General features: G+C 41.7%; 1 protein-coding gene across 3 annotated transcripts in view; it reads right to left on the reverse strand.

Moving 5' to 3' along the window:
* Positions 1-14,236, reverse strand: part of LINGO2 (leucine rich repeat and Ig domain containing 2) — an 837,999-nt gene that overhangs the window by 457,301 nt on the left and 366,462 nt on the right. The gene's annotated exons all lie outside the window — the stretch shown is intronic.

Consider the following 14,236-nt stretch of genomic DNA (forward strand, 5'->3'; position numbering starts at 1 on the left):
CCATTTTCTTTTCAACATGAGGACAATTTAAAATATCAAGAACAAACATATGGCAGACAGAACTCCTTTTGACTCCTTCCGGTATTTCATTGCAATGCTTAACAATGCAGAAAAAACTGGAAACCAAGAATCATGGCTCTTTTTCCCCTCCTTTGGCAGCTTTCAATTCATCGTAATGCTGTTGGTCCATACAAGGGATGTTTGAATACATAAGGAGTTTCAACAGGGTCTATGTAAAACAGTTTTTATAATTTTTCACATGCCAGAAGGAAATGAACAGTTGTACATTGCTCAAATTTAAATGGTTGAGGCTCTCAGTATAAGGGCCTATAAATATCTGATCAGAAGATCACTGTCATCTTCAGGGGACAGTTAAACACAGTTTTATTTAGACTACATTGGACTGATGGGCAGCCGAATCTGGAGGGGGGTAGGTGAAGTTCAACCTGGAAGCAGCACATGCCTGCAATGATGCACACCCCCCCCCATAAGCATAAGTGAAACCTATGCTGGCAAGGAGGGCAAACCAGACAGCTGGTGGGTGCTGAATAGCTCTGCGGCACCCAACCCAGAAGAGGCTGCCTCCCCCAGAGCTGCAATGGCATAACTGAGATGCCGCTGCAACTGGGAGAAGGCTGAGGGCATTCCAGGGGGTTTTGGGTCTGGGATCACCTCCCTCCCTGGCTACACACTTATGCCACAGGAAACTGTGGTGTAAGCCTGACTGTCCTATGGGGCCATGCAGGCAGCAGCAAGTTTTTTTTGGATTTCTTTCTGCACTACCTGAAACCAGAGGCAGCACAACATTGCCTTGACCATGCTGTCCCCAGCCACCACAGAGCTTGCCCCCCCCCCAAAAAAAAATCTGGATTGGGCTGCTAGTTTTTATCTGTCAGCGATCAAAATTGGAGTTTTAAAATTGTTAACTTGTATATACTTTATAACTGTTTGATTTGTATCATTTTATTTTTTTTAAATAATCTTTCATTTCTACTGAAGTCGCCTTGAGTTCCACAATGGAAAAACTCAGCAAATACATAAATTTAATGAGTGAATCAGTTTTCAATGAATGTTTTCTTTGGTTATTTATAGTCCACCTTTCTCACAAAGACTAAAGGCCGATTACATAGTGTAAATCAAGTACAAACAACTGAATGGGACATCCGATGGACAATAAAATAGGGTTTACAGAAATATGCAACAAACAGAAATTGCTAATAAGGCTGAAACAAAACATGAACTTTTAAACATGATATTATAAGCAGTGCAGAAACTGCCCAGTCTGGATCTAATTCAGAAGGATGTTCCTGTGATTTGGACTGTACAGTTAATTATAGGAAATAACACACATGAGCCTTCATCATCTTACTAGAGCATTAGTAGAGCATGGTGGGAACTGAAGCTGTAACATTCCATTAGTTTTGTTCTTTCTTGTCTAATAGGACTCAAAGAAAAACTGCATTAAATCTGCTGCCGTTATCTTGAAGGACCAGACTATCATTACTTTTGGTATCAGCTTAGAGTCAGAGTTCACGGAAAGAGGTATTATAAGGCAATGGTTATAGCATTTTATAAATGCAATGTAATAGAAGTGGAGGGGAAAAGCATTAGCGCAGAAGAGTCAGAAGATAATGGGCAAAGTATATGAAATCTTATCACAGGTCATAGATAAAAACAAGATCTGGTCAAAAGTGTGAATTATCCACTTGGAGTGTGTGAGAGATTCAAAGAAAATAGCCTTTACACAAATTGTTGGGCGGATAATTTATATACTCTGCAGTTGTATAGATGGATTATTCCAGCATAAGTTTTGGTATATCTTCTATCTACCCAGGTAGCCTACACGGCAGCTTCATCCTTGCTCCTATTCCATACCCTTTGCATTGAGATTGGCAACAGGGCTGAGAGTGATCATTGCCCATTAAGCTTTTTGTTCCATTTTGGGAGCAATATCCTTCTTTTCCCTGGCCTTCATCCCTTCAGTAGTTCTCAGCCTGGAGCAAGGAGATTTAATTGCTCTACATAGCTTCACTTCATCTTAGCTCAGTGCCTGATAAAGGATCACCTTTAGTATCTTCACCAAGAACTAATGCTGGATATAGATTAAAGTTCTTAATTTTTTTAAGCAGTCCTTGACCTAATCCTGGAAATAAAAATGGAGAAAAAAATGGCTGTTGGCTGCTGCTGAAGACATGGGAAGTCTAGCATTCCTGACATTCATCTTAAGCCTGATTAACTTGATTTCCCAGAGTCCTTGGTGCCTGGGATACTGCCATTGCAAGGTTTGATGCATACAGGAGAAAGTGAAGCAGAAATAGCTAGTGGACGACTCTTGAGAAGATAGTGCACACTTTAGAATATGCAGTTACTAGTTTTGGAGATATCACTATTGGCAGCATTTGTATTGTTATCCAATACATTGTGCAAAGAACAGGCCCATGCAAAACTGGTAAGAGACCCAGGCCAGATAGGAAATGTAAGCTCCATTTCAAATTTCTCATTAAATCCCCCAAAACTCACCTGAGAACAAAAAAAGTTGGTTTCATTATCTACATTTGTTCATCTATATTTTATCTGTATTTTATGATTACGAAATTTGTTTAAAATATTAATATTTTGTGCTAAAGGATACCTCTTGACTCTGTTTACAATATCAGTACTCTTTACCAAAGGGTCCCCTTTACCTCCGGAGGGAGGAAGTCCCTTCAGCCTCACGCCAACTTGCCCACAGAATCACATAACTTCTATTCTGGCCTGGCAAAGTAATATTATATGAGGAGAACATGTCTTGGCTCAACAAATGCCTTACTGATGTGGAAACCACAGCAACGGAAGCTACAAGAAGACACATTTGGTTCCTGACCAGTTCATATCTCCTTGAAGTTTTTTTTAAAATCTCTAAGGTCTTGTGGTTTCTAGTATACATTGCACAAGAGAAATGTTCTGCATTCTAAAAACATTATGCCGTAACTACTGGCTGTGTGATGTATTCTTATAATTCCCTCTCCTCCATTTCTGACACTGATGGTGAGAAAATGCTCTCTCATGACACAGCCAATTGATTTAGGCAATTTACCTTCTTTATGTCCTATCACCCACTCCTGAAAAATCCATCTTCCATGCCCAATTGGACCAAAACCAAGATAAAAGAACAAAAAAAATGAAGCAGGCACTGGAAATATAAAAATCATTCTGAACAATCTTTCCCCAAAATATATCCTTTACCAAAATGAGATACTCTTTCAGAAGGCCAGGTAAATACCCGTTAATTTTCCATTGGCCTCTCTCACCCACCCAATAGCTGAGGACACCAAATGTTTGACAAGGTTAAGGACATTCAACTTTTCAGCTCAGAACTTAAGCAAAGCCTGTCTTAGGACTCAGAATTAGCTTTCTTGGAAAAGATGCAGAATTCGAAAGAAGTCTAAGCTTTGGATGAAATATAGTCCACAACTGGGTTTGCAAAGCTCGGGAAGAGAAAATGGGGTATTCAACCTGAAAAAAGCGCACTTTGCGCACTTTGGCTCTAGCCCTCCCATTAAGAGTATGACAGAAAACAATAATTCCCCTTTCTTGATAGTACATGCATATATTAGTTTCACAGCAACACTAACTTCCACTGCAATGTAGGTGTCCAGTCAAGCTGCGTGAGCTAGAAGAAATGGCACATTAATTATCAATTTCATTTCTAGGTGACTTTTCAACCCTTTAGACCACCCGAGCTGATTCACAATCTAAGGCCCTTTCCGCACGGGCGTTGTATGGCATTCTGGGGATGGCAAAAACACCGTCCCCAGGGAGCCATTCGCACAGGGGGCGCAGCTGCTGCGCAGCCGCGCCGCCCTCACACCGCCCGACCGGTGCCAAGCCGGCGTTTCCAAAGTGTGCTTGGTTAGCGCACTTTCCTGGAAACGCCGGCTGGGAGCCACTGCCGTGCGAACGGCAGCGGCTTCCAGGCGCTTCCCCCCCACTCCCTCCCTTCACTTACCTTGTCCCCAGCCCTCCGGCGTGTCACCAAGGCCTGGGGACACGCCCCCCTGCCCTGCAACGCTGCAGCAGGCACGCAGAGGAGCAGGGAAGCGTGTCGCTCCAGGCTAGCGGCCAGCGCACGCAAAGCTGAATAAGTCCGCGGAGCACGGCCCAGCGAGCGCCCGTCCTCCGGAAATTTCTTTTCTGGGACCGTCCATGCGGACAGTCCCAGCGGCGTCGGGTTGGCATCGAATACGCCGATTCGGCCGCTTCCGCCTCCGTGTGGAAGCGGCCTAAATTAATCAAAGCACAGCAGTAAAACAATTCAAAATTTCTAAAAGAATTGAACTCTAAAAGCAACATCCATTACTAACCAATGAGAGCAGCAAATAGTGGCAGGGGGGACAAAAAGAGGTGGCTGGGGTTCTCTTGAAATTACAACTGATCTACAGGCTACCAAAATCAGCTCCCCTGGATGAAATCCCTGCATGGAAGGTGGGCTATGACATTATACCCTGCTGAGGTCTCTCCTACCCCAGTATCCTGCCTTTCCCAGGCTCTACCCCCCAAATCCCCAGGAATGTCCCAACTTGGAGCTGGCAATCCTAGCAAAAAGTAATATTGAAATATCACTTAAAGGTCTCCAAGAATTTTTTTTTAAAAAAAGCTTTTAGTCTGCTGTGAATCAAAAGCCCTTGAGAGCTAGTACCTCCTGGGGGTGGGAGTTTGGTAACACATATATGCATGGAACAATGTAACACATATGTGTGACAGAGAACAAGAGAGTCACTTTGGTTATATGAGCTTGGAGACAATTCAGAAAGAGAACTAAATGGCTGAAGAACTGTAAGGGTCCAATCCAGGGGTGTGTGTGAAGGGAGCTTTGGAGGCAGGGTGGCCTTACACCAGCAGATTAGCCCACCCCAGGGCACTTATCCCAGTTCAGGGGCAAATCTATCTGTGGGCAGCACCATGGCCTTTCACAATGGCCAGATGTGGGGCACAGGCTCTGGATTGGGTTGCCCAAATGCTCTCTCAGTCTGTGAATTTCAAGACATATTTTAAGATGGTTCTATTTTATTGAATCTTAAGCTGGTCATTAAAATGCAATTAAATAAATATTGTTTTAGGGAAACAGATAAATGAATAAGGGCTTTTAGGATTACTAATTACAAATGATCCCTTCCCAGGGTGGATATAAGCTCCAATAGGGAAAAGTCATTTCTGATGAGAGGAAAATAAATTCCTGTGTTGCATAACATGTGGCACAGGTTACTTGTAATAAAATAATATGGCAGGACTTAAAAACTGGTTTTTATATTAGTTCTTTAAAATATTTAAGGAAAGTTTAAAATAAAAACAAAAGGGATAAAAAGAAGTATGGAGAAGACTTATTTTGTATTGGATGAGGGCTAATTGTGCTATTGTTAACTACTACATATTAAGTAACCTGATTATTTGGTTTTCGAGACTGCTTAGAGATCCACTTTGTAAAAAAATTTCTAATTCCTTACCATGTATCAAAAACACTCTAATACCTTACCATGATATCAAAAACACTCCTTTGATATGTCTGAAGTCTTCAGTAAATTGATGAAGACTGCTTTACTAAAGTAGCCACAAAAGGTATTGGTTTCATAATAGCAGGTGCGGAATGCTTTCCACACACCCTGCAGCTCATTTCAGCATACAAGTACAGAAAGATTATGCTTTTTTTGTATACTAGCCCAAAAGTAACAAAATGGAAAGCTCTATAAGAGTTTATGACCCAGCAGGTGGGACTCTGACTAGGACTGCCAATGTCACGCTGGGAGATTTAGGGGTGGGGGTGACTCCATGTTGTAGCCTATGTTATTAAAATCAGTTGTTTTCTTCAGAAGTATTGATCTCTGACGTTGGAGATCAGCTGCACTGGATAGTCTTAGCCAAGCCATTCTTAGTCACAGACAAAGCCATGTATTCTATACCAATAACAGTGCATTAGAGGGATTTTTTTTTAAAAAAAAAAGATTACAAAAATACTACAAAGCTCTAAATAAATGTTAATTGTTATTAACCTCAGTAACAAAGCCATCAGGGAATCTTAGGCAAATCATAATTCCCTCATCTTGAAATTGCGTTGTGGGAATGATATTGGTGTTCTGCCAGAGCCCGACAGAGAATCAGTAAGGTGATGTAGATGAAGCACTGGGAACACTCTAAAGCCCTATATAAATATTAAGCATTCTTATTGCTACTGTTACATCACTGAATATTCTGGGCATGCAGTGGGGAATATCAACTGCGTATGTTGAACATTCCCTGACTCAGAAGGGATTAGGAGTGTTGCAAATGCATATGCCAGAAGTACAAATCAAATACCACACGTTCCAACTTCTGAGTTTAATTTAAAGTCACACTGAAATCCCCACAGAATCACATAACTCTGAGCATTATTGGAGAAGCTTACATGCAATGAATTCCCTGATGGTCATGAGCAGAGGCCATATAGCTAGCCAGGGAATTGCCCAAAAGATTAACAAATGTAAAGAAAATAAATGGAGACATAATATGGAAGGATGAGCTAAGTATAAACTGCCAAAACTAGCAGACTGTAGCTCATCTCATTGAGCCATGACAGTAAACATTTATCAAACAAAAGGGAAATCATATGCCAACAGCACAATGAACTCTTCCTTCAGTACTCAAGGACAAGTGTTCCAACTATTTATTTCTAATTAACTGGAGGTAACAATAGAAAGCAAAATTATTGACAAACAAACCTGTCCCAACCACTCCTTCAAAATCCAGAATGCCATTAAGTTGTCTGGATGGATCGATAGTTACACAAATAAGCAGATGGACAGATAATAAATGTTGCTCTGAAACTGTATAATATGGTATCACTGGGCAGGAACTCAACACTAATGGTGGCCCTTCAACACAAAGAGAAGTAGTAAATCTGAATTCTAATTAAACGAGGCAGCTTTGTTCCTGATCTTCCTGCCAAGTAAAAAGGCATCTCGTTCAGAAGCATGAAGTCTCAAGAGCAATTTGGAATATCACATTCAATGGTCATATCCAGCCAGGGGCGTAACGAGGCAAACTGTAGCCCTGAGCAAAACCTGAGTTGGATCCCCCCCCCCCAATGGGCGGCCATCCACCACGACCAAATTTATTTTTGCACCAGGACATTGGTGCCTGCATGGGGTGCAATTTTAGACATATCAGCACCAAAATTTCAGTATATCATAACGAGACTGTCCTTATGTTACCCCCCAAGTTTAGTGAGGTTTGGTTCGAGGAGTCCAAAGTTATGGACTCCCAAAGGGAGTGCCCCATCCCCCATTGTTTCCAATGGGAGCTAATAGGAGATGGGGGTTACAATTTTGAGGGTCCATAACTTTGGCTCCCCTAAACCAAACTGCACCAAACCTGGGGAGTATCATCAGGGCAGTCTCCTGATGAGACCCTGAATGTTTTGAGACTGTGCCTTCAGAAATGTGCCCCCCCAGCCTGCAACCCCCATTGACAGCAATACAGAAAACTCAATGCAGAACAAAGGCCCCTTCCGCACACACAAAATAATGCATTTTCAAACCACTTTCACAACTGTTTGCAAGTGGATTTTGCTATTCCGCACAGCTTCAAAGAGCACTGAAAGCAGTTTGAAAGTGCATTTTTCTGCATGTGCGGAATGAGCCAAAGATTCTTGGGCAAATTTCTGGGATGTTCCTGCAGGGGGCGCATTTTTGGATGTATCGGCACCAAAATTTCAGGTTATCATGTGGAAACTGTCCTAATGGGACCCCCAAGTTTGGTGCAGTTTGGTTTAGGGGGTCCAAAGTTATGGACCCTCAAAGGGGGTGCCCCATCCCCCATTCTTTGATAAGGAGATGTTCTGTGTTCCTTAGCTGGCTTGGCAGCCCCTGCAGGATAGCAGTTTTGTAATAAAATTTCCTAAGCTAGTCCATTTGGATCAAGTCCTTTATACTACTAAGTCTGACTCCAGCCAGTTTTCTGTCAAGCATTAAGTATCCAGTGGTCATGATTACTACTGTATATCCAGATATTGGGGGGGAAATGTGAGACACTTTCAAAGCAACATCTATAAATAGAATCGTTTATAACATCACAGGCAAGACCTCATAGATACCTTTGGTTCAGTTTTATTTAAAATGAAGAGCATACCATATGAGATTTCAGTGGAGGGTTCACATGACCGAATCTTCCTCTGTAGATTTGTTGTGCTGATATTGCACACAGAAAACTAGCATCTGTCGTAGCAGCATTCTAACCTAGTCTTTTCCTTTCTAACCTAGTCTTTTCCTTTATGTTTCCCATGGGGTGGGATATACTTGAGCATTCAGTCATTTTTTACAGACACAATGAGAAAAATACTAAGAACTGGTAAAAGCAGAAAAGAGAAAACAGAGTGGAAACTAAAATCACTTACTTTTACTATTGGCCATCAACATGATTGCACCTGAGCATCCCCACCCAGCTTGTAGAGCTCACTCAGCCCCTTGGTTAAATGGGAATTTGTGAGTAATGAAACAGGAGGGGCAAGGGCTAGAATGCAGGTGGTTGAAATCCTACTGCGGGCTGACCAAAAACTGGTTAGAGCCAATTTTCAGGCCATTTTCAGGTGGCGGTAAGGAAGGCAAAGAGAGTTTACTTCTCCTCCATCATTCCATCCTCAAGTAGTCCTCCAACAGAACTGTTCTGAATGGTGAATGGCTTGCTATCCTCCAATTGGGGGGTAGGGATTGGGACATTTTTGCTGGGCACTTTTGGGATAAAGTTGCCCAGATCCACAAGGGACTGGATGCCACTGTTGAGCAGTTTTCAGTGGGGGTCATGTTGTGATGGATCAGTTTCAGTTGTTTCAGTCTGAGGATGTGGACAGGTTGCTCTCAGGATGCAGTCTACCACTTGGCTCCTGGACCATGCCAATCTTAGCTTATTTAATCAAGTCGAGGGGGATTGGCTGAGTGAATCCAGGGTGTTGTCAATGCCTCATTGAGGGAAAGGATGTGCACTGGCTGTTAAGGAGGCAGTGGTTCACCCCCTTCCAAAGAGGCAGTTCTGGACAATTACCATCCAGTTGGCAGAGTCCCCTTTTTAGAGAAGGTCCTGGACAGTGGTGGCTACTCAACTGCAGACATGCCTGGATGATGCTGACAATCTAGATCCATTTCAATCTGGTTTTAGGTGGGATTTCAGCACAGTAACAACCCTGTTTGCCCTGATGGATGACCTTTACCGGGATGACCTTTACCGGGAGAGGGACAGAGGGAATTCCTCCCTGTTAATTCTTCTGGACCTCTCAGCTGCTTTTGATACCATTGACCATGGTATCCTCTTGGAGTGGCTTCATGGGTTGGGTTTGGGGGCACTGATCTTCAGTGGTTCTCATCCTTCTTTTGGGGCAGGCTCCAGAGAGTAGCATGTGGGAGGGATTTTTCCTGTGGCAGGCCCCAAGCTGTGGAACAGCCTCCCTGCAGAAATTCACCAGACACTGACCCTTTATGGATTTTGGTGCCTGGTGAAAACTTTTGTCTTTACACAGACCTTCAATGTGTGACCTCCAGGGTCTCCCATATCGATGTCAGCTGAAGGGGGAGGGAGAGGTGGGGATTTTTAATGATATTTTTATTGACTGTTTTTAAAGCATGTCTTAATTGTGGTTTTTTAAAAATGTTTTACGTTTTTAGGATTGCAATGTTTTAACAAGGCTTTTAATCCCATTATTTAAGTCGCCCTTGGACTTCAGTGTAGGACAGGGTATAAATGTAACAAATAAATAAATTGGGTACCATTTTGCTACCAGCCAGACCTGAGGTGGGGCAGGGAAGGTCTGTTTTTAGGAAGCAGTGTCTATATCTGTCAAACCTCCCCTACAGGGTGCCTTAGCAGTGCAGGCCAAAGATGGATGCCATCACCTGTGCTGACTCAGTGGTACCAACAGGGAAGAATCTGCCTGGGCAAATCTCCCTGTCCATCATTATAAGGCATAACAGCCAGCCTCACCTTTCCTAAAGTAATCAGAAAAGACAAAGCCCATGCCTCAGAAACCAGTCCCCACCTCAGGACTGCATCACAGTTGCCTCTGGTTCAACAAAGGAAATGTTAACTAATATCATCAAGATTCCCTTTCAGTTATTCTTCAATGCACTAATCCTATCTTTCTTCTTCCTGACCAAAGTCTAGGAAAGACTGCCTTCATTTGAATCAGAAGTCCCAGAATTGTAATTCAGTCAACTCACCCTAAAAGCTAATCATTTCTGGATGCTCTCTGGGCTTGAGTCATTATGCCAAAGTGTCTGGCCACCTTTGTCCTGGGAAGATTAGTTTTGTTAGCATAGCTTAAGGGCTTGATTTTCCCTATAGACTGCCCAACTTGTAGTTGGTGTTCAGTGTTTCCTGGAGTATGATCTAATCTAGTTATATTATTTCTAGTACTGCTTTTTAGCCCACCTCTTGCAGCTTAACACAAATGTTGAACTCTGCTTGTCTTGGACCATTCCTCATCTAAATAAGGTAATTACTGCCTTTCCTCACAAAACCCCAATCTGTTCTACATCCATCCGATCAACTCTTTTGATATCCTATTTGATGTGTGAACTCTTCGTGTGTGTGTTTCACTATTGCATGTGTAAGTTTATTATTTTATTTTTCAATAAAACTGGCTATAAACTTTAACTTTTGACTCCTGCAGATTTCTATGGAGAAAAATCTACCATAAACAAAGGTGGTAAAGATCTTGTGGATGCCCCCTTTCAAAAAGCAAGGTCTGTCCCACTAATTTCCCACTCTAAAAGGGACTGACTCCAGCATTTTGGGTAACGATTTCACTTTTCATCTGTACAGTGGTTCACATAGGTTATTTGGTGACTGTTCAGAAGTCTTCTGAAGGTATCAATAAAAAGTCTTGACTTCTCCCTTTTACCAAACGATGAACTGCAGGCTGAACAGTCACTCAACTCTAGAGTTATTTCTCAGCTGAAACAAAGCAGTAACCATTCCTTCAACATTATACCTTCTATTGTCATACTAAAATGAAGTCACTCAAATTTCTGATTAAATAATCTTAGATTCTGATTAGATACTTTTTTCTGCAAAGGTACTTTCTTGTCAAAGATAAGAACCTGGTCAATAGAACATTGAAGATTATAAAAAATAAAGAGAAAATGTGTTGTAGATTAATCAGTATATGAGACTCTGTAACAGGCATGATATTCCTGTATTCTTAGCAATTATAAGAAATTGATGCCATTCATTTCACTTTGATCACATGCCCCAATTTACAAAAAGAAAGAAATTAGGAAAGAACCACTCAGCATTGCTGAATCTGGCAGTTCAAGGAAACATTGAAGGTATTTTAGAAAAGTCCCAGGAAGCAGACCCAATCCAGTATATCCAGGCAACATGGCCATTATATAATACATTTTGATAGCACCAGAACAATAGACTAGGAAAGGCTGTCTTTGTTCATTCCCAAAAGTTCCTTCAGAGCCAGTTCTTGTTCAAATGGACCAATCAAACCTCTCTACTCCCTCCTCTTTTTCTCTCAGAAGAGGAGTGGACCATCCTTGAATATCCTTTCATACATTCCTGCAGTAGTTAGAAGTGCTAGAACTAACTTTCACAGACTCATCACAACCTCCTGAGATGACCTATGAAAGCCAAACTTTCATTTTGCTAGTCTGCTCAATTCCTGTAACTGAACTCCTTTTCTCATATCAAATTGTACTACTGTCTACATCCTCAGTTATCCCTGTCCTTGTGGCCTGAATTCTGACATGCTGCTCCACCCCAGTCTTTCTTTGGATTTCATTGCCTGGGATTACTGCTGGATTGCCTGCTTGGCTTCCCCAACATGGAATGCATGCCAGAAGACTCATGGAATTGAGCCATCTCCTGTGATCTACAGATGCAGAAAAGGCTAATTAATATTTCCCCTTATTTCTCTGTCCTCTTAATCCTCTGCTTATTAGTTTTCTCATAATTGCTGAGGCATACATTGCTCCATGGCAGGACTACTGAGTGGGTACTAGAATTAGTACTGATAAGTCTGTGTGGCTGTTCATGTGGAAACATAGTGAAATATTATTCTGACTGTTTCCTATAACCCTGATTATTCCAATTCATTTCAAGGCATGACTTGATGTGTCATTTGTAAAATAAGATTCTAGTAAGTTGCCAACATTATTTGACCAGGCTTGTGTGTCCTCTTGACGTAGAGCGTAGTGATAAGTATTGCCTTCCAGATTTCTAGATTTTGTTCAGTTGTAAAAGGGCAGGAACTCTACCAGAAAAAAATGTTAGGAACCCTAGATGAGGGGTTTCAAGCCTGCTTGAAAAGTTTTAATCCAAGATACATGGTAATTGTTTTGTCAAGACCATTCTTTCTCCATTTTCTTGTTTCAAGTGTCTCCTTTCTCTGACCTACCATCTTAGAACAGTTTGCTCACTCCACTCTAAAGAGGGTGTATCTCACTTGGAGTGTGCCTGAAAAAGCAAAGGAAGTTAGATTGAGGAGGAGAAAGGCAGGAGTGGCCCATGAGCCTGGAAGAGCAAGGGCGGCTCATAAATCAAATGAAACAAGCAAACAAACAAATGTTTGCATAATCAATTATCTATCATAAAATATAATGAGCAATTAGTTTGGGCACAGAAAGATGAAGCCTTGGCAAGAAAAGCAAGGATAAGCCTGAAGAGACAATTCAATTTGACACAGTTGACTCTGTTATTATTGCGTCAATCAAAGATCTTTATCTTGTTGTTCAGTCTCAATATACTATTAACAGGGAAAATATATTCCACAGAAGATCAACCTTACCTGTAAACAGTCTATTTCTCATAGTGAACAACAGTGATGGTAGAGGGGAGAAAATGAAACCATGTTGTGGTCTTGCTTGCAAGCATCCTTTCATGTTTACAAATGCTATGTGCATATTCTTCTTGCCAGATTTTAAGGACAGTAATGGAGCTTCTATCAAACAATTGCAGTCTTCACAATCTCAGGGAAAAATCGACTGAAAGAGTGAAACACATTTGCTTCTGTCATTCTTTGTTAGTTTTTCCTGGATTCGGTGCCACTCTGAAATCAAATAGCTGGGATGCAGGGGACTCAAAAAACTGAACATTTCAATGGTTCCATAATCTAACCTGGTCAAACTCTACTCTGTTGACCTTAAGTGTAGTCAAATAACTGGAAGTGGTAAGAGCAGAGCCTTTAATTGTTGAAGGATGACCTAGCTCCTGTCTTAGCTCCTCCATAGAGGCTGTAAGAATAAACCTCTTTCATTTTTAATTCACCTTTCTCATAGAGACTCTGATGGAGAAGCCATCAACACATAATTTTCAGCTGATAAATGGGATATTTAATCATGATTTTATTGCATTTGAATGTCAACTGCAGGATCCCAGCAAATGTAACAATCAATATGTTAAATAAATCAAAATATTTTGGCACATCTCTCTATACTCAGAGCCAAATGGGCAGGCTATGCATTGGAGGAAAATAAAGGAGGAGGAGAAAAAAAGAAGCAAAGGAGTAGTTTCCAGACAAAAATCTAATTTTATTTGTTTCCTCTCCTCCTCCACTGCACCATCCAAAGCAAAGGCAGTGAATTACTTTTGTCCTGATAAAATGTACTAACTGGCACGCTACTTTCCTGAATGAGTGGTGTTGTGTTTTGTTTAACAAGCTGGCTTGGTGTCCATTCCCTTTGCTGACAAGCGTGAAAGCCCTTGTTAAGCTTAACAGGGAAGGGCAGGTCATCAACTGTGAACAATTTCCAAGCTCACATTTCTTATCTAAACAAAGGATGAAGGCACACACAGACCAATGTTCGCACTCTCAGCACCAGAAAAGAGCCTTGACACTAATCTAATAAGAAGAGTTGGTTAACAAGCAAGGGCACCTCATAGCAGCAGCACTGAAGATCTGCTCTGGACCTCAGGTCAGTTGTACAGGGGTTGGGAACTTGTATCACATGTTTGCCAGCCTCCAGGAGGGGTCTGGAGATCTCTCAGAATTTCAGCTGATCTCCAGATGACAGAAATTAGTCCTCCTGGATCAAACAGCCTCTTTGGAAGGTAGACTCTATGGCACTATACCCCACTGACATCCCTCCCCTGTCAACCTCTCAATCTCCAGGGATTTTCAAGCCCAGAGTTGGCAGCCCTACTGTATGAGTTTCACTGTCTTTCACCAAGGCTGAATTCAGATGCCACCACCAGCACCATTAAATTCCAACTGGATATGAACACAGTTTAT

The sequence above is a fragment of the Sphaerodactylus townsendi genome, linkage group LG07 (assembly GCF_021028975.2).
Source record: "Sphaerodactylus townsendi isolate TG3544 linkage group LG07, MPM_Stown_v2.3, whole genome shotgun sequence".
NCBI classification, from domain to species: domain Eukaryota; kingdom Metazoa; phylum Chordata; class Lepidosauria; order Squamata; family Sphaerodactylidae; genus Sphaerodactylus; species Sphaerodactylus townsendi.